The sequence below is a fragment of the Apium graveolens genome, chromosome 4 (genome assembly GCF_009905375.1).
Source record: "Apium graveolens cultivar Ventura chromosome 4, ASM990537v1, whole genome shotgun sequence".
NCBI classification, from domain to species: domain Eukaryota; kingdom Viridiplantae; phylum Streptophyta; class Magnoliopsida; order Apiales; family Apiaceae; genus Apium; species Apium graveolens.
This window is the reverse complement of record NC_133650.1, coordinates 315,947,866-315,970,872: the sequence shown is the minus strand read 5'-3', so window position 1 is coordinate 315,970,872 and position 23,007 is coordinate 315,947,866. Positions and strand designations below refer to the sequence as shown.

Sequence of the window (23,007 nt, the reverse complement as noted above, 5' to 3'; positions counted from 1 at the left end):
TATTTTATATAGTCTGTTCGAGGAGCGTTGAACGCTCATTAACAGTCTATGCTTTGTGTCATGGACTCGCAGCTGATCACCATCAATAAATACCTTATTGCCCTCCTCAGATAGCTGCCCGAGGCTAATTATGTTGCTTCAAAGATTGGGAATGAAGTACACATTTTTAAGTTCCTTATCTTCACCATTTTTGCAGTGTATCTTTATCGATCCAACCCCCTTTATGTGCACCGTGGAACCGTCTCCGAATTTAACTTGGCCAGTCACTCCCTCGTCTAACTTAACAAACTTTTCGCGGTGCCCAGTCATATGATTACTTGCACCGTTGTCTAAATACCACATGTTTGCTTCGATCTTAGCCTCAATTTCTTTACCCACGTCAGTCACGGCTCGTGAGTCACCAACGTGCAGCATCACCGTTTCCCTTGTGTTCTGCTCAATCTCTGCTACTAGTAACGCTGGCTGATGATATTTTGGTGTTTAGTTTTCTCCTTTTACGCATTTTTTTATTTTCTTTACTCATCTTCTTGAATTACATGCATGAACTCATTGAGTGTCACTGTTGATCAACGCTCTCTCTGAACTCTGATGATTGAGATCATGAAAAAATATTGTTATGTTCTAAGATTAAAAAGATTAGATATAGTACATAAAATATATTACCATTAATAAATTTCTTTATGATTTATAAACAATATGTTGAGATTTTCTAAACTAAAACCATCTATTGAGGACTTGAGATGTCAAGAAACAAAAATTCGTTTATTTGCATCAAACTTTCGGTCTCAAGCATGTAAAATAGCAGTTACATTTGAGACATCAAGACATGTGCATCTTTTCCTGCCTATCTCTGTCTTCTATTTTTCCAGTTTGCGCAAATACACTAGAATCTTCATTCACATATTGCTGTGTGCGCATCATCAACCTTATAAAAACAAAATTGGCGGCTAACGAGTAGATGGGAAGAAAAATCTCTAGTTTAAATTGTGCAATTTGTTGATATGAACTTCAAGTTTCTACAACTGGAAGCTAAAAAGAAAGACACTGAGCTGTTGATTGTTTATTATGCAGCAGGCTCTGCATAAAATTTTAACTCTGATCATACATACCCGTACAATTGTCTATATGCTCGAAGAAACTATCTGTGTGCTTGGTACAAGACTGAAAACATTGAAAATTGAAGTTAAAATGGCATATATAACAACCAAAAAAATTACATATTAAACTGTTATAATGCTATAAATTGCTGCATAAAGTTATTTAATGTATGACATATGTATAATATATTTTACATTATGTTAACATACAGTACATAGGACAAGAAGTTTTTACAGAGGTGGTAGACAACTGTCTAGCCAACAGTTTAAAAATAACGTAGTTTAGGCATCGGAGTTATCACAAAGTACAAACTATTCTCCCTCCCTCCCTCCCTCTCCATGTCTGTGTGTGTCTGTGTGTTTAAATATATAACACTACATTTCGTTTATTTTGGCCGGGACAGGTTAAAGCTATCTTCCCTTTGACACTGTAGGCAAAAGCAAAATGCCACTATTTCTGTCATGAATGAAAATGAGAAGCTCTCAACTGTCTTAGAATATAGCTTGCTTGTCTTATGAAATAAAGTCCTAAACGTGAATTCTCTTTGAAAATAACTCAACATTCCCTGAACCGAAACGGCTATTGTATAACTGCTAGACACCACACAGTTCATACACTATTGTTCTATTTGGTTGAAGGGAATACAAACAATATATTTGTTAACAAACTTCAATACAAAAGAAAGGTTGTAACTTGTAATTGTAAGAGGGAAGAATATAGAAAAAAGACGAGGATGTGCAAATTGTTCATAATGTAACTAGGTAAATATACCTGCCCAGTTCACAGAAACTATTTAAAAATAAAAATAAAAAATATTATTTACAGCAATTTTGTTGAAAATTAATATTCCTAAAACTAAAAGAGTCGCTAAAAATAATGTTATAAATATAACATATAATTGGAGAGTTGATGAGTGTACCTAAAATTTTAAGGAGTTATACACATTAGAAGTGGTACAATGGTACTTTATATTTTAATTTTATACTTTTTTTTGTCAGATGTTCCAATCTGACATCTTTTTTCAACTAACATTTCTTTATCCTTTCAAAAAAAATACTACTTATAATAAAATTATGCATACATCATTTTTATATGTATGTTTACTCTTTCATTGCTCTAAATACAATTTATCAAGCACGTATAATTTAACCTATCTAAATAAATGTTGAATAAATTTAGTACTTAAATTACAATAGACATTTTGCATCATCCAAGTGTAATAAGAGAAGCTAGAACTCCATATATAATCCATATGTGCACATTTTTAGAATTAATAAAAAATTGATCATACTTTAATATTAAAATAATAAAAAATGACTGGATCTGAGCATGTGTTTTGCTAAAAAAAATTATTTAATATATAAAAATCTTATATTGAAATTGAGATGACTAATATTACTTCCCAGTTTTTTTTAGCATAAAACAATTAATTTAAAAATTAGTCAGTCAACCATGTAAGTCATCCATGTAATTCAATTATCTAGAATATATTGGAACAACCATGTACGTCAATAACTTGTGAAATTAAAATGTAGTTATAGATGGGGACTTACATCTCCTCTTTAATGCCCAGGCTACAATTTTATATATACTATCACATTAAATCTTGAAAGAAACTCATAAACATCATAAAAATATACACTGTATTTCTTTGTCAAAATTATCATCGTCAATGTACACAACCATATCAATAAGCAACTCAAAAACCATGCACTTAAGGGCTAGATGGATTATTAGATGGATTATTAGATGGATTATTATGAGTACCTACCTGAAAGCAGCATTTCAGACCTAAAAGCTCATACTTTCTGACTTCATCATTTTTTTTAGAAAAGAACTCTACCAACTTGCGATCTCGTTATTTTCCAAAATTCTGGTGTCTCATTATCCTTGAGATGCTCGAATGGATAGCAAACCTTTTTAAATTTCTCTAACCCAAAATGAAAGTCCTGCAATAAATCATAAACAATTAGAATATAGGCGTATTTGTAAGGGGTTAGGGAACATAAGACATTGCTTTCTTTGTTGCGACATGTACATAATTTGGGATGTTATGCAGATCCGCTAGAAGAGAAGTGGGTAACACAACTCATTTGTTCTCACTCTTATCCAAATTAAAAATCGAACCTTGTTTCATAGTGGGATCTTTTGCAAAACAACAAATTAATGTCAAAGTAAAAGATAATTAATTATGTAAATCTTGATTTTTTAAAGATTTGGTCATAGGGAAATGGTTGCTAACTTGTAAAAACCTATGATTAGAGTGTGAATTTAACCCTACACTTTTGTTACAATTTAATCTCATAAAGTAAACCGAATTAGCAAAAAAGGCTTTGTAAATAAGAGAAAGTCATATGCAATGTACACAAGTTCAAACTCTCCATTAGCAGGTAGGAAAACAAATTCATTAGCATTTTATAGCATTCAAGAATGAAAGTATTGGCCAATTCAAGTACATTCAAACAAAAGTTATACTCATTATGTTAAAAGATTATTACTCTTATTTCTACCGTACATAAAAGATTTTCACATTATTCTATAACTATATGTATGTACCTAAATTTTAGTCATTAGAGTAATCACTACGCCATAAGTGCACATAGGCAACCCCTACTATACAGTTGCATAAGGCCCAAATGGTGTTGCATAAGGTAATAGGCAACATTAGAGGGGGGTTGCCAATGTGGAAGTGGTCGTAGACACCTAATGCAATATTTTGTGCAAAACTTGAAAGTAATGCATCAAGTGGATTTTGCAATAGTAAATCACCTATTGGCAACAACAGAAAGTGTTGCATTAGACCTGACAGGATAGTACACTTGGTCCTACGTGGCAACTGACACATCAGATGTCATGTCAGCAACAGGGGGTTCCCAGAGCCACATCAGCATGCCACGTCAGCACGTCAGCTGGGTCTCATCCTGCCACGTCAGCATGTGGGGGCCCGCAATGCCACGTCAGCAGTGGGGCCCTTTTTCCACATCATATGTGGGGCCTATATTGTTTATGCAACACCATTTTGATGCATATGCAACACTATTTTCATTCAATTGTAACAGTATATACCACATTATGCAACACCATTTTTAAATTGCAACAGTATTATAATCAAATGCAATACAGTGAAAAGCAATATGCAACATCATACTATGGAATATGCGACACTAGAAAACATAAAAATTTGACCATAATTTGTCTGTTTTTACATGATAAATTTGTTTGTTTTTACATGATACTTGCCATAAGTGGCATCCAACTAAAACAACCATATCAGGAATCCAACAAGTTTTAAACATACAAAAAATACTAAAATACATACGCCCAATTCTAAATTTAAAACACCAAAAGTACATCAAATCTTTCTTCAAATGAACAAAGATACCAAAGAACTAAGTCACTAAGAAGTTGCGCCTTGAGTGCCTTGAATGACTGTAGTACCGTTTTCCTCTTGATCACTGGAAACCGTGGTACATCTTCGAATAAAAAACTTTTAAAAATAAACCCTAAGGCGATGCTGATGCAAGGAAGCTAAATGGAGGTTTAGCCTAGAAAATAAAAATGAATAGAATAAGAATAACAAGATTTGGGCCTTAAACTTAAGTAATGAAAGCAGTTTGACTTAACAGGTCAATCACTAAATATTATGGTATTGATTTGGGCCTTCAACTTTCCATTATTAATTTACTACTTATTTAACACAACGCAATTAAACCCAACCAATAAAGTCAATAATTTTATTTTTAGAATTTATTACGAGCTATGGGCTATAAATACATGCATCAAAAAATGTACTTCTGCCTAGGAACAGATTGAGCATTTGCCCCAAAAAGACGCAAAACAGATAGTGTACAAAGCGTAAAATATTTATGATTTATCTGCCAAGAGAGACTAAAACAAAGAGCTAAATACAACCATAAAAGCAACTGGACTCAAAAGGTAATTTTTTTTGGAGTCAATATAGGCCCCGATATTTCCTTTAATGAAATTACTTGAAACAACTTGCAACTAGACCAAATCGATAATGTGCTATATAGTCTACATAGACATGCATAAAAAATGTACTTCCAGCCAAGGTTACAGAGAAGCATGTCCCCAAAAAGACGAGAAGCAGATGAAGTAAACTTACAATCCAAGGTTGCTTTGAGGATCTGTGGGGCATCCTCTCCTTGATTACTTTTTCCAATCTCAGTGGTGCGAGGGGAACTAAATCAGCAATTTTCTTTAAAGCAGCATGCACACGACAAAGAATTTGCTCTTTTTTTGCAAGACCACGTGGCTACTGTAATAGCCTAAGGAAAGATAAAGGCAGCACAAAATTTCTTACAAGCATATCCAAGCATAGATGGAGGTATTTTCCGCTCACTGCAGCCTACAATGTAGTAAAAGCAAAACTAATCCTTGATAAGAACAAGCAATGATAATCATTATTGTATAGTGAGTAGCATTACATATCAAAGCAACAACCAACTCAACCAATACATCCATCACATCTGGACCATAGTTCCACAAGCTCATGCCACTTATCTGAAGGTAACAAACTTTCTTTAACAACCAAAAAACTAATATCCGAAAAAAATAATGGAAAAAGAAATGAGCAAAAATATTAATCCACTATTACTTACTGAAGAAAGAAGCATTTTGTGGTGATCAGAATCTATGTAAGAAACTGCTCCAGACAGGGCTTTCAAACTTGTCTTTTAAATTATAAAACAACATTAGGTAAGCCTTTACAGAAGTAATAAGAGGACATAAAGTTTACACATTTTAGTGCATATACTTTACAAAAACACTCAACCTACCACAAGCATGGCCACTTCATCTGGTGCTTGGCGTTCAGTATGGTGCGGATTCCCGATCAACTCGTGATAACTGTCAGGTTGACCCTGAAAACTTATAAATCACTATTAATCACTATTAATCAACCATAAGATTGATCTTCAAACTGAGAATCAATGTCAAATGATTAGAATTTATAACATATAAAAATCCATTATCTACTTAAATGTTTGAAACTGCAAACAAGCCTGTATGAGGCTTTTCTCTCCATAGTTCTGCTTAACAGTAGACATAAACTCCTCCAGAAGCTCGGCAAATTCCTTGATGCAGGTGAATGCATACAAAATTAGTTTTTAGTTGTAGACCGCAAGTAATTATATCTATGAATTACAGAAAAGAAGATAAAAAGTACCTGCCCAGTTGCCCTCTTTTGTTTGAGCCCAATAATGAACTCATCATCCAGCAACTATTGGTTAAGGGACTGCACGGATATACTCTACGTTCCCATGTCGCTAGCAGTAACATCCATAACATACCACCACAGTCTGGTAGCCACAATCAAATAATAGACCCTAGAACTTATATTCAGTGTTTCTAAATAATGATTACTGGGATTGATTTTGGTGACCCCATTGCTCATGACCGACTTCGCTTCTATTATATACTCAGTGTTGCACATTTATGCTCCTTCTGTGTTAATTACTTTGTATACTTTTGCTAAATACTTCATCCTATTATGTTTTCTTGCTTGCTTCTAAAAATCTGAGGTGCTTAACTCTTCGTTGCTTATTATGCTACATACTAAGCAATAAGTCTGAGTGACTATGTACTGCTAACTATATTTTGTTTGGTAAAAAATTAAGTCCTCATTTATAAGAATATCAAGATCCAATTCAACAGAATGAATAATTATTCTATGTTTAATTTGTCAGCATAACTCAAGCAAGGGCAAAGCTTATGCATATTTACTTTATAAAGCAATTGAAGAAATAGTTCTAATATCCACTTAAGGACACACACAATTAACTATTTTTCTTAGTGCAAGACCCTCCTATTGTATTCAGTTTTTCATAATGATTGTTATTGGATGAAGAAAAAACTACTTAAAGAATATATTATCTCAGCTCAAAAACTAGTTAAAGAATTTATGGATAACTGGTGTCACTAAAATTTCTGAAGTGTTCGGGTAATACATGCGCTAGAAGGAAGAACATGTTACCTTGATCCGTTCATATTCTCTGACTGCACAGGTTTTAGCTTCCTCTGTTACTCTTACAGTTTCTTTCAACTCATCTATTTTGCGAATTCTAGACCTCTCACCACAAAAAATCTTTGATGAAGCAGCTTCCAGATTTTCAATCCTTACATTCAAGGAGGCCAGTTCGGATAAAAGAGTTTGCACCGTCAACAAAGCATTCGCGCGGTCAGAAAATGCATTGTTAATTGCTAACATCACACCAAGATAGTCATGAAGCTTATCCTACAGTATAAGAATAGAGTATCTGAAAATATCTAGCATTTCGAGTGGAACAAGATGCTTGAAAAGATAAAGGATCATGATTAAAGTTAGCAATTCAAGTCTTGGAAAGTACAACAATCCAGTAACTTACCAGATGCTTGACAGTTTGTGCATTCAACTCCCGATAGAGTCTGTTAGCTTTGACAGCAGCAGTAGCTGAAAGAGATATGTCCTAAGTCCAATCATGTATGAGGATTTAGGAATAACTTTTATGTAATCTGTTTTGATTTTATTGATATTAATAAAAGGCTTGTTTTGTTTTTATTGCGGGCTCTATCTATTTAAATGTTTAAATAAGATATACCACAGTTTAGAGTAAAGCTTTTTATGGATTGTGATGAGATCATAATAATGAGACCTAAAAGATGATAACTCTAAACTTAAATAGTTCATGGTCGTAGAATTACTAACTGGTAATTAATAATCGACAAAGATGCGATACATACTATGCTTGCTTCATTATGAAGGATGTCTGTTCTCATAGACATTTGTTGGTGACACTATAGCTAGTATGTAGGTGCTCATTATAGAATAAGTTCACTGAACATGACTCACACAGCTGAACAACTAATGGAGTTCACTCACGTGTCAGCAGTTATTCACATAGTGATAGTTGTACAAGTATCCTTAGACTTGAGGTCATCATAGTCATCTTGTGTACACTGAACTATGCTTTGGTTTAGTTCTTAGTCTCAAGGGATAATTATAAGGGCTCTACTGGGTATAGGAATTTGTACACGAAGATAGTGTATGATCAATAAAGGATCTGCCCCTTCCAGTGTAGGAAGAGAATGTTCAATGCTGATCCACTTATGTTAGTTCAGGAATCTCTGGCCAAAGTGAATTAAATTAGAAACGAGTTTCTAATTTACATTAAATAGAACTAAGCATAGTGAATGGGAAAGCAAGTGATTAAATAAGATAGGCTTGACACAAGTTTCCAGCCTTGTATTTAATCATGATATTGTACGGTAACTACTCACTGAATAGGTTCTTGGTATTCTAAGCAGTGAATTCGTATTATCCGGATAGTTGCGATATATTGAGAAGTATCCCTCACGATGTAGAATAAATATGATTAATTTATTAATCATATTTAATGAATTAGAGAATTTATATAAATAATGATAAAATAGTTTTATTATTATTTATTTCTACTACCCACTTAATATTGAACATATAGGTTCACACCATAAAAGAGAATGATTTAATGGTGGAGGAATTAATTAATAATGGCTGATAATTATTTATTTATGAAATAAATAATTAATTGGAAAATTTAATAATTGATTAAATGAGATTTAATTGATTATAAATTAATTAAGAAAAGATTCTTAATATTATTAATTAAGAATTTAATTTTTGGAAATTAAATCAAGTGAGAGAATTATTTTTAAAGAATTTATAAAAAGGATTAATAATTAAAAGGTGTTTTAATTATTAGTGAGAATAATAAAGGGTTAATAATAATAATATTTTATGAAAAAAAATTCAGCTGAAAATTTTATCTATAAATATACTATTATAAACCCTATTTTTGCCTTAACCAAAAAGATTGACAAAACCCTAATTCTCTCCATCTCCTCCTCCTTCATTACATCGTTTTCTTGGTGGATACCGGTGGAGTGTTTCACACTTGAGGAGCAGCTGCTAAGGATCTCCGTTCATCGTTCTTGGATCGCTATTAAAGACCTCCATCTTTCCATTAACGTAAAGCTTCTTAAGGTAAACATACTGAACTATGAATTAAATATTATTTTTTCGCATGGATCCTGCGGAGGGTTTCGGTTCTTTTTAAGATTAAATTTACGTTTTTTCTGCGTTTATGTGCTAAAAACCCTTCAGTAGCCACATTTTTCATGTCTGCAGATCTCACCCTTTGAGAGTTGAGCATTGCCTCATCCGCCTCAAACTTCGTTAGCTTGACAAAAGCCAACCCCAGTTGCCCCATCGTCTCCCCAATTTCTTGCTGAGCTTTAATTTCATGTCAATAGCATACTTCCCATTTCATTATACATATTATTAGTACCTAAATCAACTACATGACAGTAATAAATATTACAAATTTACATATAACACTGAGGCAAATATCGATATTTCCTTTATTGTATGGAGCTAGGAAATGTATTAACATACATTTAAGCTCAATCAAGTCTGAGAGGTCGCAACTCAAAATGGTCTCACTAGATCAGCATTATCAGACAAATATCAATACATATTTGAATCGAGAAACATTACTAATTATATAAACCGACAAACATAGCACTCAAAATTTATAATTTACATCAAAAGAGTTCAATAGACCTGCTGAGAAGCATTACCAATCCGATTCTCGAAATCCTGCAACTTACCCTTCCTCTCCAAAAATTCCTTATCTTCCTCCACAACCGGTGGCTTAACCGCACCCCAATCATTCGTAACCGACTGTTTCAACTCCTTAAAAATCCTCAACAAAACCCTCCCTCCTTTCGCAGGCAACGCAACCTCATTCACATCCAATGCACTCCCTTGCAAACTCTCCCTCCCAAACAACTGCCAAGGCAACTTCACCGCCCCATTCTACATTCTCGACGCCACATCCGTGGTCCTCACCAACGGCAACTTCCCATTCGCACGTCTTGCTCCTTCTGAGGATCCGAAACCGTGATTCGCACATACTTCGCTCCGGAATGTGAAGTCGAAGTTGCGAACAAATCATGACCGTTGACTCCACTTCCTTCGTTGCTATCTTCTCCATCGAAGGATCGAAATATTACTTCAACATACGAAGGCGGTTCAAGAAACGTGTTGTACGGATTAGGTTGTTGATTTCTCGATTGTTTCTACACATCTCGGATCGAGATGTGTAGGAGAATATAATAAGAAGGTGAGCGGAGGAGAGGATGGTGGAGGTGAGAAGGGGTGTGAAGATCTGAGTGAAGAGAGGGGTTGAAAGACGAGGCGGCCACTGCTAATGATTTATGTTTGTTAGAGTTTTATTTAAAAATGATAAATTTTTAGGGCTTGTCTGTTAACGGGTTGGGCCTTGACTTAATTAAGTCTTTACAATCATAATTTCTTAATTATTTTGATAAATATCTTGTTGCTTTTCTGTAAATTATTTTAATATTATTTTAATTTTCGAGTATCAGCTCAGATTTAGAGAGAAAGAGTGAATTTTTGCTAAGGGGGAAATAGCCGCCCAATTTTTTGGCCTGGGAAAGTGTGCAAATCTGTGTCTCAACATCATTTAATTATTTTTTTAGTTTTTTATTAAATATTTACAATTTTAAATATTCTAAGAAAATTGTATAACTAATGTAAAGTATATGTCAAAATAACACGATAATGATAAAATTAATCGGAACAATTATTTGTATAATTGAATTGTCGAACAAGAATTTTAAAAAAAAATAGAAATCATTCGGGACAAGAATCTACATGGAACCCGTGTTGACCGTAATTTGACTATTATAAAAACACATGATATAAAATCTAATTTTTTTAAAAAAAATACACAACTTAAAAATTAGTAGGTAATATCATCCGTACGGTTGGATCGTTGAACAAGAATTTTAAAAAAATAGAATCACCACTCGGGACAAGACTTGGTTATAGGAACTCGTGTTGACCGTAATTTGACTATTATAAAAACACACGCTATAAAATCTAAATTTTTTAAAAAAAATTACACATTTTTAAAATAAGTAGGTATCATCATCCATACGGTTGGATCATTGAACAAGAATTTTAAAAAAATAGAATAATCACTCGGGACAATACTAGGTAACAGCAACCCGTGTTGACCGTAATTTGACTATTAAAAAAGCACGTGATATAAAATCTAAATTTAAAAAAAAAAAATTAAACATCTCTAAAATTAGAAGGTAACATCATCTGTACGCTTGTATCATTGAACAAGAATTTCAAGAAAATAGAATCACCACTCGGGACAAGTCTTGGTTATAGGAACCCGTGTTGACCGTAATTTGACTATTATAAAAACATACGATATAAAATTTAAATTTTTTAAAAAACATTTAGACATCTCTAAAATTAGTGGGTATCATCATCCGTATGGTTGGATCGTTGAACAAAAAATTTAGAAAAATAGAATCACCACCCGGAACAAGACTACGTAATGTGAACCCGGGTGCACCGGGGTTTGACTATTAAAAAAGCACGTGATATAAAATTTATTTTTTTAAAAAAAAATTACACATATCTAAAACTAGTAGGAAACAAAATTTGTACGGTTGGAACAATTAAAAATTATTTTAAAAAAATTATAACATGAATATAACAAATAAATTTTAAGAATAGTACAATAACTAACGCAACACTAAATAACCTACTACAACACCGAAAAGCAAATGCAACGCCTGAAGTGCCACGTCAGCAAGTGGGCCCCACTGTGTGCCATGTCAGCATGCCATTCAGCATTTTGGGCACCCATGTGGGTCCCACTAATCCCATGTTAGCATGCTGACGTGGCATGCCACGTCAGCATTCCACGTCACCAATGGGCCCCATATGTGGGGCCCAAAATGCTGACGTGGCATGACACGTTAACATGCCACGTTAGCACCCGTGGGTCCCCAGCATGCCACCTCAGATTTATTTTCCACGTCAGCATTTATTAAATAAAAAAATATCTAATGCAACGTTATGACCTCTACTGTTGCATGCTGCGCAACACTAACAGTTATTAGCAATGGTAGCTTGAATGTAATGAAACGCTTTCACCACTGTGTTGCAATAAACTGAAAATTTTGTAGATAATACAACGCTTTTTGTGCAACGCTGGATAAAAATCGTTGCCTATGTGCACTTATGGCGTAGTGAATGTTCATGACCGATAAGATGATGATGCCTAAAACTTTTTTACCTATGGGAGGATTAGCTAAGAATGCGATCGCAATCCAACCTGAAGCTTGATAAATAGACTCTACTTTAATAATCACTTTGTACTTTACATATTTTGTAACTCTGATCCAAGATATAAATCAATCACCTGGTTCCTAGCGTGCAAAAGACTTAGAAAAGCTCATCTTAGTTAAAATTATGTACATGCCTTCAGGAGAACATATTGTAAAGGCTAAAATCTAAATTCCATGAAAAGAGAATATGAAAGGAGAAAAAATACGACAAATATAAAAGTAATAGGAAGAAATAAAGGGAGAAAATCATTAATCCTTGAGATGGATGGCATGAGAGATATGTTCACCTCCACTTGAAACTCAAAAAAGCTCATCGTTCATTAATGTGGTAGATCCATGAGAGCACACCTTACACAAGAGATAACAATCCAAAAAAATTAAAGATTATGATACGATAATTGGTGTAATAATATCAAAAATTGCACATGAACTACAACTTTAAGTCTCTCATTCATTAATGTTTATAACGGGTTTTCAAATAGTAAAAGAGGCAATGAAGTGGAATATCGATGACAGATCTTTCGCCGTTATGCAAGCACTTTAAATACCTGTTAATAATTTAGGTAAAATTGAATTTCTGAAGAAAAAAAAGTTACTGAAACTTCAAGAACTAATATGGCCAAATAATAAAATTATCAACATTGTTCTAGAACACAATTAAGGGATGTCAATGAGGCTGAAAAGAAATAGCTATTTCAGCAAGATTATCAAGTTGTCTTAGACTCTGTTTCTTTTAAAGCTGAGGCATTTACTCACCATGTTCCAGCTTATCAAGTTCTAGCTGAACAGGACAATGTGGCTTCTGAGAGAATTCTCAACTTCGTGCACACAATTGCTTCTATGCAAAGGGCCAAAGATGCAATCACTACCATGCCCTTCACAGCTGGTGATGAATTTGACTATCCAGCTCAGCTGGTGGTTCGGAGGAGTTTGGGGATGAAGGTGATGATGAATAAGATTTCATGCACACAGGGGGAGAAGCAGGCCATAGCTCAAGTATAAACACTCCATCTTGGATGTTTAGCAAAGACTGTGATGAGCACCATTTCAAATCAACTCTCTTTCACATCATTCAACAAACTCAGACAGCTCTTCAAGCCACTACAAATTCCAACACCAAGCGACTTCTACATTTACTTTATTTTCTTCTATTTTTGTTAGTAATTTACTGAAATGTCCCTACTTCCATTAAAGTTAACGGTTATCTTGGATGGAAAGTCATTAACGGGGTGCAAATAGAAGAGAAATTAATTTTATGGGGTGCAAGTTGACAGAGAAAATAATGTAGACTGAAATCGCAAAAATAAAAATAAAAGTGGATTACGAACTGCCAATTACTAAAATAAAAAGAACTTATTATTGAATAACAAACAAGTCAAAGATTTGTTAGATGATTTGTTGCCATTTCTTTCTGATTCTACTGAGAATATTATGCAAAATCTCACCAATCACCATAGATTCTACAGTAGTTTCTACTCCAAACTCTGTCATTTCTACTATCTCGACGAATATTGTTCATCCGTTGACCAGTGATTTTATCTCGACGGATGTGCTTAACAACAATTATCCATTGACACTTTCAACTACTACTTCGACGGATGTTTCTCATCCATTGACAATCACTGCACAAATTGAAATCTCAACTGTTGTCACAAGTGCAGATGATTTAGTAGTTGTACAATCACTCTTAGGATTGAGGAAAGGGAGTGAACATAGCGAGAGGCTGAGTTGCTCTCAGGCAAAAGGAGAGGAAAAGAGTGAAAATATGCAAAGTATTTCTTCTAGTTGGCAAAAGTGAGTGAGTGGAGTCCCACCTTAGTAGGTGAAGGTGAGGGTGTGAGGGTGGGAAGCCAAGGGGAGCCCTTGATGTAAGAAAAGAGAGATTATGATAGAAAAGCAGGTACAGAAGAATGGGAAGATCCCATTGTTAGTGATTTAAGGGATGTCAATGAGGCTGAAAAGAAATAGCTATTTCAGCAAGATTATCAAGATGTCTTAGACTCTGTTTCTTTTAAAGCTGAGGCATTTACTCACCATGTTCCAGCTTATCAAGTTCTAGCTGAACAGGACAATGTGGCTTCTGAGAGAATTCTCAACTTCGTGCACACAACTGCTTCTATGCAAAGGGCCAATGATGCAATCACTACCATGCCCTTCACAGCTGGTGATGAATTTGACTATCCAGCTCAGCTGGTGGTTCGGAGGAGTTTGGGGATGAAGATGATGATGAATAAGATTTCATGCACACAGGGGGAGAAGCAGGCCATAGCTCAAGTACAAACACTCCATCTTGGATGTTTAGCAAAGACTGTGATGAGCACAATTTCAAATCAACTCTCTTTCACATCATTCAACAAACTCAGACAGCTCTTCAAGCCACTATAAATTCCAACACCAAGAGACTTCTACATTTACTTTATTTTCTTCTATTTTCGTTAGTAATTTACTGAAATGTCCCTACTTCCGTTAAAGTTAACGGTTATCTTGGATGGAAAGTCATTAATGGGGTGCAAATAGAAGAGAAATTAATTTTATGGGGTGCAAGTTGACAGAGAAAATAATGTAGACTGAAATCGCAAAAATAAAAATAAAAGTGGATTACGAACTGCCAATTACTAAAATAAAAAGAACTTATTATTGAATAACAAACAAGTCAAAGATTTGTTAGATGATTTGTTGCCATTTCTTTCTGATTCTACTGAGAATACTATGCAAAATCTCACCAATCACCATAGATTCTACAGTAGTTTCTACTCCAAACTCTGTCATTTCTACTATCTCGACGAATATTGTTCATCCGTTGACCAGTGATTGTATCTCGACGGATGTGCTTAACAACAATTATCCATTGACACTTTCAACTACTACTTCGACGGATGTTTCTCATCCGTTGACAATCACTGCACAAATTGAAATCTCAACTGTTGTCACAAGTGCAGATGATTTAGTAGTTGTACAATCACTCTTAGGATTGAGGAAAGGGAGTGAACATAGCAAGAGGCTGAGTTGCTCTCAGGCAAAAGGAGAGGAAAAGAGTGAAAATATGCAAGGTATTTCTTCTAGTTGGCAAAAGTGAGTGAGTGGAGTCCCACCTTAGTAGGTGAAGGTGAGGGTGTGAGGGTGGGAAGCCAAGGGGAGCCCTTGATATAAGAAAAGAGAGATTATGATAGAAAAGCAGGTACAGAAGAATGGGAAGATCCCATTGTTAGTGATTTAAGGGATGTCAATGAGGCTGAAAAGAAATAGCTATTTCAGCAAGATTATCAAGATGTCTTAGACTCTGTTTCTTTTAAAGCTGAGGCATTTACTCACCATGTTCTAGCTTATCAAGTTCTAGCTGAACAGGACAATGTGGCTTCTGAGAGAATTCTCAACTTCGTGCACACAACTGCTTCTATGCAAAGGGCCAATGATGCAATCACTACCATGCCCTTCACAGCTGGTGATGAATTTGACTATCCAGCTCAGCTGGTGGTTCGGAGGAGTTTGGGGATGAAGATGATGATGAATAAGATTTCATGCACACAGGGGGAGAAGCAGGCCATAGCTCAAGTACAAACACTCCATCTTGGATGTTTAGCAAAGACTGTGATGAGCACAATTTCAAATCAACTCTCTTTCACATCATTCAACAAACTCAGACAGCTCTTCAAGCCACTATAAATTCCAACACCAAGAGACTTCTACATTTACTTTATTTTCTTCTATTTTCGTTAGTAATTTACTGAAATGTCCCTACTTCCGTTAAAGTTAACGGTTATCTTGGATGGAAAGTCATTAACGGGGTGCAAATAGAAGAGAAATTAATTTTATGGGGTGCAAGTTGATAGAGAAAATAATGTAGACTGAAATCGCAAAAATAAAAATAAAAGTGGATTACGAACTGCCAATTACTAAAATAAAAAGAACTTATTATTGAATAACAAACAAGTCAAAGATTTGTTAGATGATTTGTTGCCATTTCTTTCTGATTCTACTGAGAATACTATGCAAAATCTCACCAATCACCACAGATTCTACAGTAGTTTCCACTCCAAACTCTGTCATTTCTACTATCTCGACGAATATTGTTCATTCGTTGACCAGTGATTGTATCTCGACGGATGTGCTTAACAACAATTATCCATTGACACTTTCAACTACTACTTCGACGGATGTTTCTCATCCGTTGACAATCACTGCACAAATTGAAATCTCAACTGTTGTCACAAGTGCAGATGATTTAGTAGTTGTACAATCACTCTTAGGATTGAGGAAAGGGAGTGAACATAGCGAGAGGCTGAGTTGCTCTCAGGCAAAAGGAGAGGAAAAGAGTGAAAATATGCAAGGTATTTCTTCTAGTTGGCAAAAGTGAGTGAGTGGAGTCCCACCTTAGTAGGTGAAGGTGAGGGTGTGAGGGTGGGAAGCCAAGGGGAGCCCTTGATGTAAGAAAAGAGAGATTATGATAGAAAAGCAGGTACAGAAGAATGGGAAGATCCCATTGTTAGTGATTTAAGGGATGTCAATGAGGCTGAAAAGAAATAGCTATTTCAGCAAGATTATCAAGATGTCTTAGACTCTGTTTCTTTTAAAGCTGAGGCATTTACTCACCATGTTCCAGCTTATCAAGTTCTAGCTGAACAGGACAATGTGGCTTCTGAGAGAATTCTCAACTTCGTGCACACAACTGCTTCTATGCAAAGGGCCAATGATGCAATCACTACCATGCCCTTCACAGCTGGTGATGAATTTGACTATCCAGCTCAGCTGGTGGTTCGGAGGAGTTTGGGGATGAAGATGATGATGAATAAGATTTCATACACACAGGGGGAGAAGCAGGCCATAGCTCAAGTACAAACACTCCATCTTGGATGTTTAGCAAAGACTGTGATGAGCACCATTTCAAATCAACTCTCTTTCACATCATTCAACAAACTCAGACAGCTCTTCAAGCCACTACAAATTCCAACACCAAGAGACTTCTACATTTACTTTATTTTCTTCTATTTTCGTTAGTAATTTACTGAAATGTCCCTACTTCCGTTAAAGTTAACGGTTATCTTGGATGGAAAGTCATTAACGGGGTGCAAATAGAAGAGAAATTAATTTTATGGGGTGCAAGTTGACAGAGAAAATAATGTAGACTAAAATCGCAAAAATAAAAATAAAAGTGGATTACGAACTGCCAATTACTAAAATAAAAAGAACTTATTATTGAATAACAAACAAGTCAAAGATTTGTTAGATGATTTGTTGCCATTTCTTTCTGATTCTACTGAGAATACTATGCAAAATCTCACCAATCACCATAGATTCTACAGTAGTTTCTACTCCAAACTCTGTCATTTCTACTATCTCGACGAATATTGTTCATCCGTTGACCAGTGATTGTATCTCGACGGATGTGCTTAACAACAATTATCCATTGACACTTTCAACTACTACTTCGACGGATGTTTCTCATCCGTTGACAATCACTGCACAAATTGAAATCTCAACTGTTGTCACAAGTGCAGATGATTTAGTAGTTGTACAATCACTCTTAGGATTGAGGAAAGGGAGTGAACATAGCGAGAGGCTGAGTTGCTCTCAGGCAAAAGGAGAGGAAAAGAGTGAAAATATGCAAGGTATTTCTTCTAGTTGGCAAAAGTGAGTGAGTGGAGTCCCACCTTAGTAGGTGAAGGTGAGGGTGTGAGGGTGGGAAGCCAAGGGGAGCCCTTGATGTAAGGAAAGAGAGATTATGATAGAAAAGCAGATACAGAAGAATGGGAAGATCCCATTGTTAGTGATTTAAGGGATGTCAATGAGGCTGAAAAGAAATAGCTATTTCAGCAAGATTATCAAGATGTCTTAGACTCTGTTTCTTTTAAAGCTGAGGCATTTACTCACCATGTTCCAGCTTATCAAGTTCTAGCTGAACAGGACAATGTGGCTTCTGAGAGAATTCTCAACTTCGTGCACACAACTGCTTCTATGCAAAGGGCCAATGATGCAATCACTACCATGCCCTTCACAGCTGGTGATGAATTTGACTATCCAGCTCAGCTGGTGGTTCGGAGGAGTTTGGGGATGAAGATGATGATGAATAAGATATCATGCACACAGGGGGAGAAGCAGGCCATAGCTCAAGTACAAACACTCCATCTTGGATGTTTAGCAAAGACTGTGATGAGCACCATTTCAAATCAACTCTCTTTCACATCATTCAACAAACTCAGACAGCTCTTCAAGCCACTACAAATTCCAACACCAAGAGACTTCTACATTTACTTTATTTTCTTCTATTTTCGTTAGTAATTTACTGAAATGTCCCTACTTCCGTTAAAGTTAACGGTTATCTTGGATGGAAAGTCATTAACGGGGTGCAAATAGAAGAGAAATTAATTTTATGGGGTGCAAGTTGACAGAGAAAATAATGTAGACTGAAATCGCAAAAATAAAAATAAAAGTGGATTACGAACTGCCAATTACTAAAATAAAAAGAACTTATTATTGAATAACAAACAAGTCAAAGATTTGTTAGATGATTTGTTGCCATTTCTTTCTGATTCTACTGAGAATACTATGCAAAATCTCACCAGTCACCACAGATTCTACAGTAGTTTCCACTCCAAACTCTGTCATTTCTACTATCTCGACGAATATTGTTCATCCGTTGACCAGTGATTGTATCTCGACGGATGTGCTTAACAACAATTATCCATTGACACTTTCAACTACTACTTCGACGGATGTTTCTCATCCATTGACAATCACTGCACAAATTGAAATCTCAACTGTTGTCACAAGTGCAGATGATTTAGTAGTTGTACAATCACTCTTAGGATTGAGGAAAGGGAGTGAACATAGCGAGAGGCTGAGTTGCTCTCAGGCAAAAGGAGAGGAAAAGAGTGAAAATATGCAAGGTATTTCTTCTAGTTGGCAAAAGTGAGTGAGTGGAGTCCCACCTTAGTAGGTGAAGGTGAGGGTGTGAGGGTGGGAAGCCAAGGGGAGCCCTTGATGTAAGAAAAGAGAGATTATGATAGAAAAGCAGGTACAGAAGAATGGGAAGATCCCATTGTTAGTGATTTAAGGGATGTCAATGAGGCTGAAAAGAAATAGCTATTTCAGCAAGATTATCAAGATGTCTTAGACTCTGTTTCTTTTAAAGCTGAGGCATTTACTCACCATGTTCCAGCTTATCAAGTTCTAGCTGAACAGGACAATGTGGCTTCTGAGAGAATTCTCAACTTCGTGCACACAACTGCTTCTATGCAAAGGGCCAATGATGCAATCACTACCATGCCCTTCACAGCTGGTGATGAATTTGACTATCCAGCTCAGCTGGTGGTTCGGAGGAGTTTGGGGATGAAGATGATGATGAATAAGATTTCATGCACACAGGGGGAGAAGCAGGCCATAGCTCAAGTACAAACACTCCATCTTGGATGTTTAGCAAAGACTGTGATGAGCACCATTTCAAATCAACTCTCTTTCACATCATTCAACAAACTCAGACAGCTCTTCAAGCCACTACAAATTCCAACACCAAGAGACTTCTACATTTACTTTATTTTCTTCTATTTTCGTTAGTAATTTACTGAAATGTCCCTACTTCCGTTAAAGTTAACGGTTATCTTGGATGGAAAGTCATTAACGGGGTGCAAATAGAAGAGAAATTAATTTTATGGGGTGCAAGTTGACAGAGAAAATAATGTAGACTGAAATCGCAAAAATAAAAATAAAAGTGGATTACGAACTGCCAATTACTAAAATAAAAAGAACTTATTATTGAATAACAAACAAGTCAAAGATTTGTTAGATGATTTGTTGCCATTTCTTTCTGATTCTACTGAGAATACTATGCAAAATCTCACCAATCACCACAGATTCTACAGTAGTTTCCACTCCAAACTCTGTCATTTCTACTATCTCGACGAATATTGTTCATTCGTTGACCAGTGATTGTATCTCGACGGATGTGCTTAACAGCAATTATCCATTGACACTTTCAACTACTACTTCGACGGATGTTTCTCATCCGTTGACAATCACTGCACAAATTGAAATCTCAACTGTTGTCACAAGTGCAGATGATTTAGTAGTTGTACAATCACTCTTAGGATTGAGGAAAGGGAGTGAATATAGTGAGAGGCTGAGTTGCTCTCAGGCAAAAGGAGAGGAAAAGAGTGAAAATATGCAAGGTATTTCTTCTAGTTGGCAAAAGTGAGTGAGTGGAGTCCCACCTTAGTAGGTGAAGGTGAGGGTGTGAGGGTGGGAAGCCAAGGGGAGCCCTTGATGTAATAAAAGAGAGATTATGATAGAAAAGCAGGTACAGAAGAATGGGAAGATCCCATTGTTAGTGAGTTAAGGGATGTCAATTAGGCTGAAAAGAAATAGCTATTTCAGCAAAATTATCAAGCTGTCTTAGACTCTGTTTCTTTTAAAGCTGAGGCATTTACTCACCATGTTCCAGCTTATCAAGTTCTAGCTGAACAGGACAATGTGGCTTCTGAGAGAATTCTCAACTTCGATCACACAACTGCTTCTATGTAAAGGGCCAATGATGCAATCACTACCATGCCCTTCACAGCTGGTGATGAATTTGACTATCCAGCTGGTGGTTCGGAGGAGTTTGGGGATGAAGATGATGAAGAAGATTTCATGCACACAGGGGGAGAAGCAGGCCATAGCTCAAGTACAAACACTCCATCTTGGATGTTTAGCAAAGATTGTGATGAGCACCATTTCAAATCAACTCTCTTTCACATCATTCAACAAACTCAGACAGCTCTTCAAGCCACTACAAATTCCAACACCAAGAGACTTTTTCATTTACTTTATTTTCTTCTATTTTTGTTAGTAATTTACTGAAATGTCCCTACTTTCGTTAAAGTTAACGGTTATCTTGGATGGAAAGTCATTAACGGGGTGCAAATAGAAGAGAAATTAATTTTATTGGGTGCAAGTGGACAGAGAAAATAATGTAGACTGAAATCGCAAAAATAAAAATAAAAGTGGATTACGAACTGCCAATTACTAAAATAAAAAGAACTTATTATTGAATAACACACAAGTCAAAGATTTTTAAAATTGAAATCCAAATTAAATATGTCGATCCATTTATATAAATATATTTGACTTTAACAGCTTGCTTTAAAATATTATAATCCATGATTTTAAAATGAATTGGTAGCGGTTAAAATTTTCGTGAGACTGGGCTGTTGAGTTCTCATTAATTTTAGGCCTTGTGACCACATGGGTTTTCTAGTCTGGGTTTTACCATCTATCACTAGATCTATATTAGGAAACAAATTAAAAAAAAGTGCATTTCAAAAGCAAAAAAAAATTGAGAAATAACATTGACGAGTACCCCCGTCCTACCCAATTATTTACATCGGGTCTGAGTACGAAGGTTAAAAAATTATAAATTAATGACAAAAAATAATATTCTAAAATTCTCGATTAGACCCATCAATCCACCATTAATCCTATACAAAGTACTACACTAATTGATTTTTGAAATATTTGAATAGAATCCTCACATAATGTGTTGGATTCATCAAATTTTGATTAAAAACTCTGGTTCGAATCTGCGAATTTATTAAACATGTTAGTATAGTTCAAAATTTATATCCGTTAAACCTAAATTTTTTACAGTTATTTCCAAAATTATTGTAACTATTGATAGATGAAATTAACTGGAATAAATTTATCTTTTACATAAATTTTAAGGCAAAATAATAGATTCCATTTATGTCATGAAATACAATCAAAATGTCATTGAAATCGCACTTTTATGTATTTTGAAAAATTAACGTAAATATTATCATTAACGACTTTACTTCCATAGGTGATTAAGAACATTATAATTTATTAATTACTTTGTTTGAATAAATAATAATTACTACAATTTTCAAATTTTTTCCATATATTAGTATTACTTGGAGATCTTGAATTAGAAATTCTCATTAAAATCTGCAAATTTTTAAAACAACATATCATTTAGGTTTCAAATTTTAAAAAAACTTCATTTTTTAAATATTTATACCATGTATAAACTTTATAGCCGTTTCTAAAGTTATTAATTGATTGTTACAAGTTGGTTGGAATAAATTTGATTTTAACGTTTAATTAACTGCAAAATACTGTAGTTTATTTAAGTCACGAATACGATCAAATATCATTACGTGTCTTGAAATATATGTCTGTTGAAATTATATTATTACCATCATGTACGATTTAACTAATATAAGTTATTTAAAAAATCATATTTTCCAATTATTGTTTATTAATTACCGTGATGGTACAAACAACTATTGGTATAAATTTATACATGTATAAGATTGCTCCTAGATTTTAAATTTTTTGTGCAACCTTATTTATATAGCATAACAATTTTCTTTTCCCAAACTATCCCAAATTATTTGATGCAAAACATGAAAAATCTTACAAATATTTAATCACAAATTTACAGGTAAAAGGTAAGGATGAGGTATGTAAAGTGTGGGTTTAGGCCCAAAACCATGAACCCCTAACGTCCCCTAGAAATTGTCTTTCCAAATAACCGCAAAAAGGATACGTCCAGCACCCAATCCTAGGTACACAGCAGTGACTCCAGCAAAATGAAAAATCTTATAAATACCGAAAAAATATTCATTCCTACAGCCTCCAATATATTGCCGCATCTTTAGTTCAGTGTTCTTTTCCTACACAACATAACAGCAGCAGCCATCT

The 23,007-nt window shown here is 35.0% G+C and overlaps 1 pseudogene; it reads right to left on the bottom strand.

Moving 5' to 3' along the window:
* Positions 1-5,387: 5,387 nt before the first annotated feature.
* Positions 5,388-22,958, bottom strand: LOC141720287 (sorting nexin 2A-like; annotated as a pseudogene).
* Between the last annotated feature and the right edge of the window lie 49 nt (positions 22,959-23,007).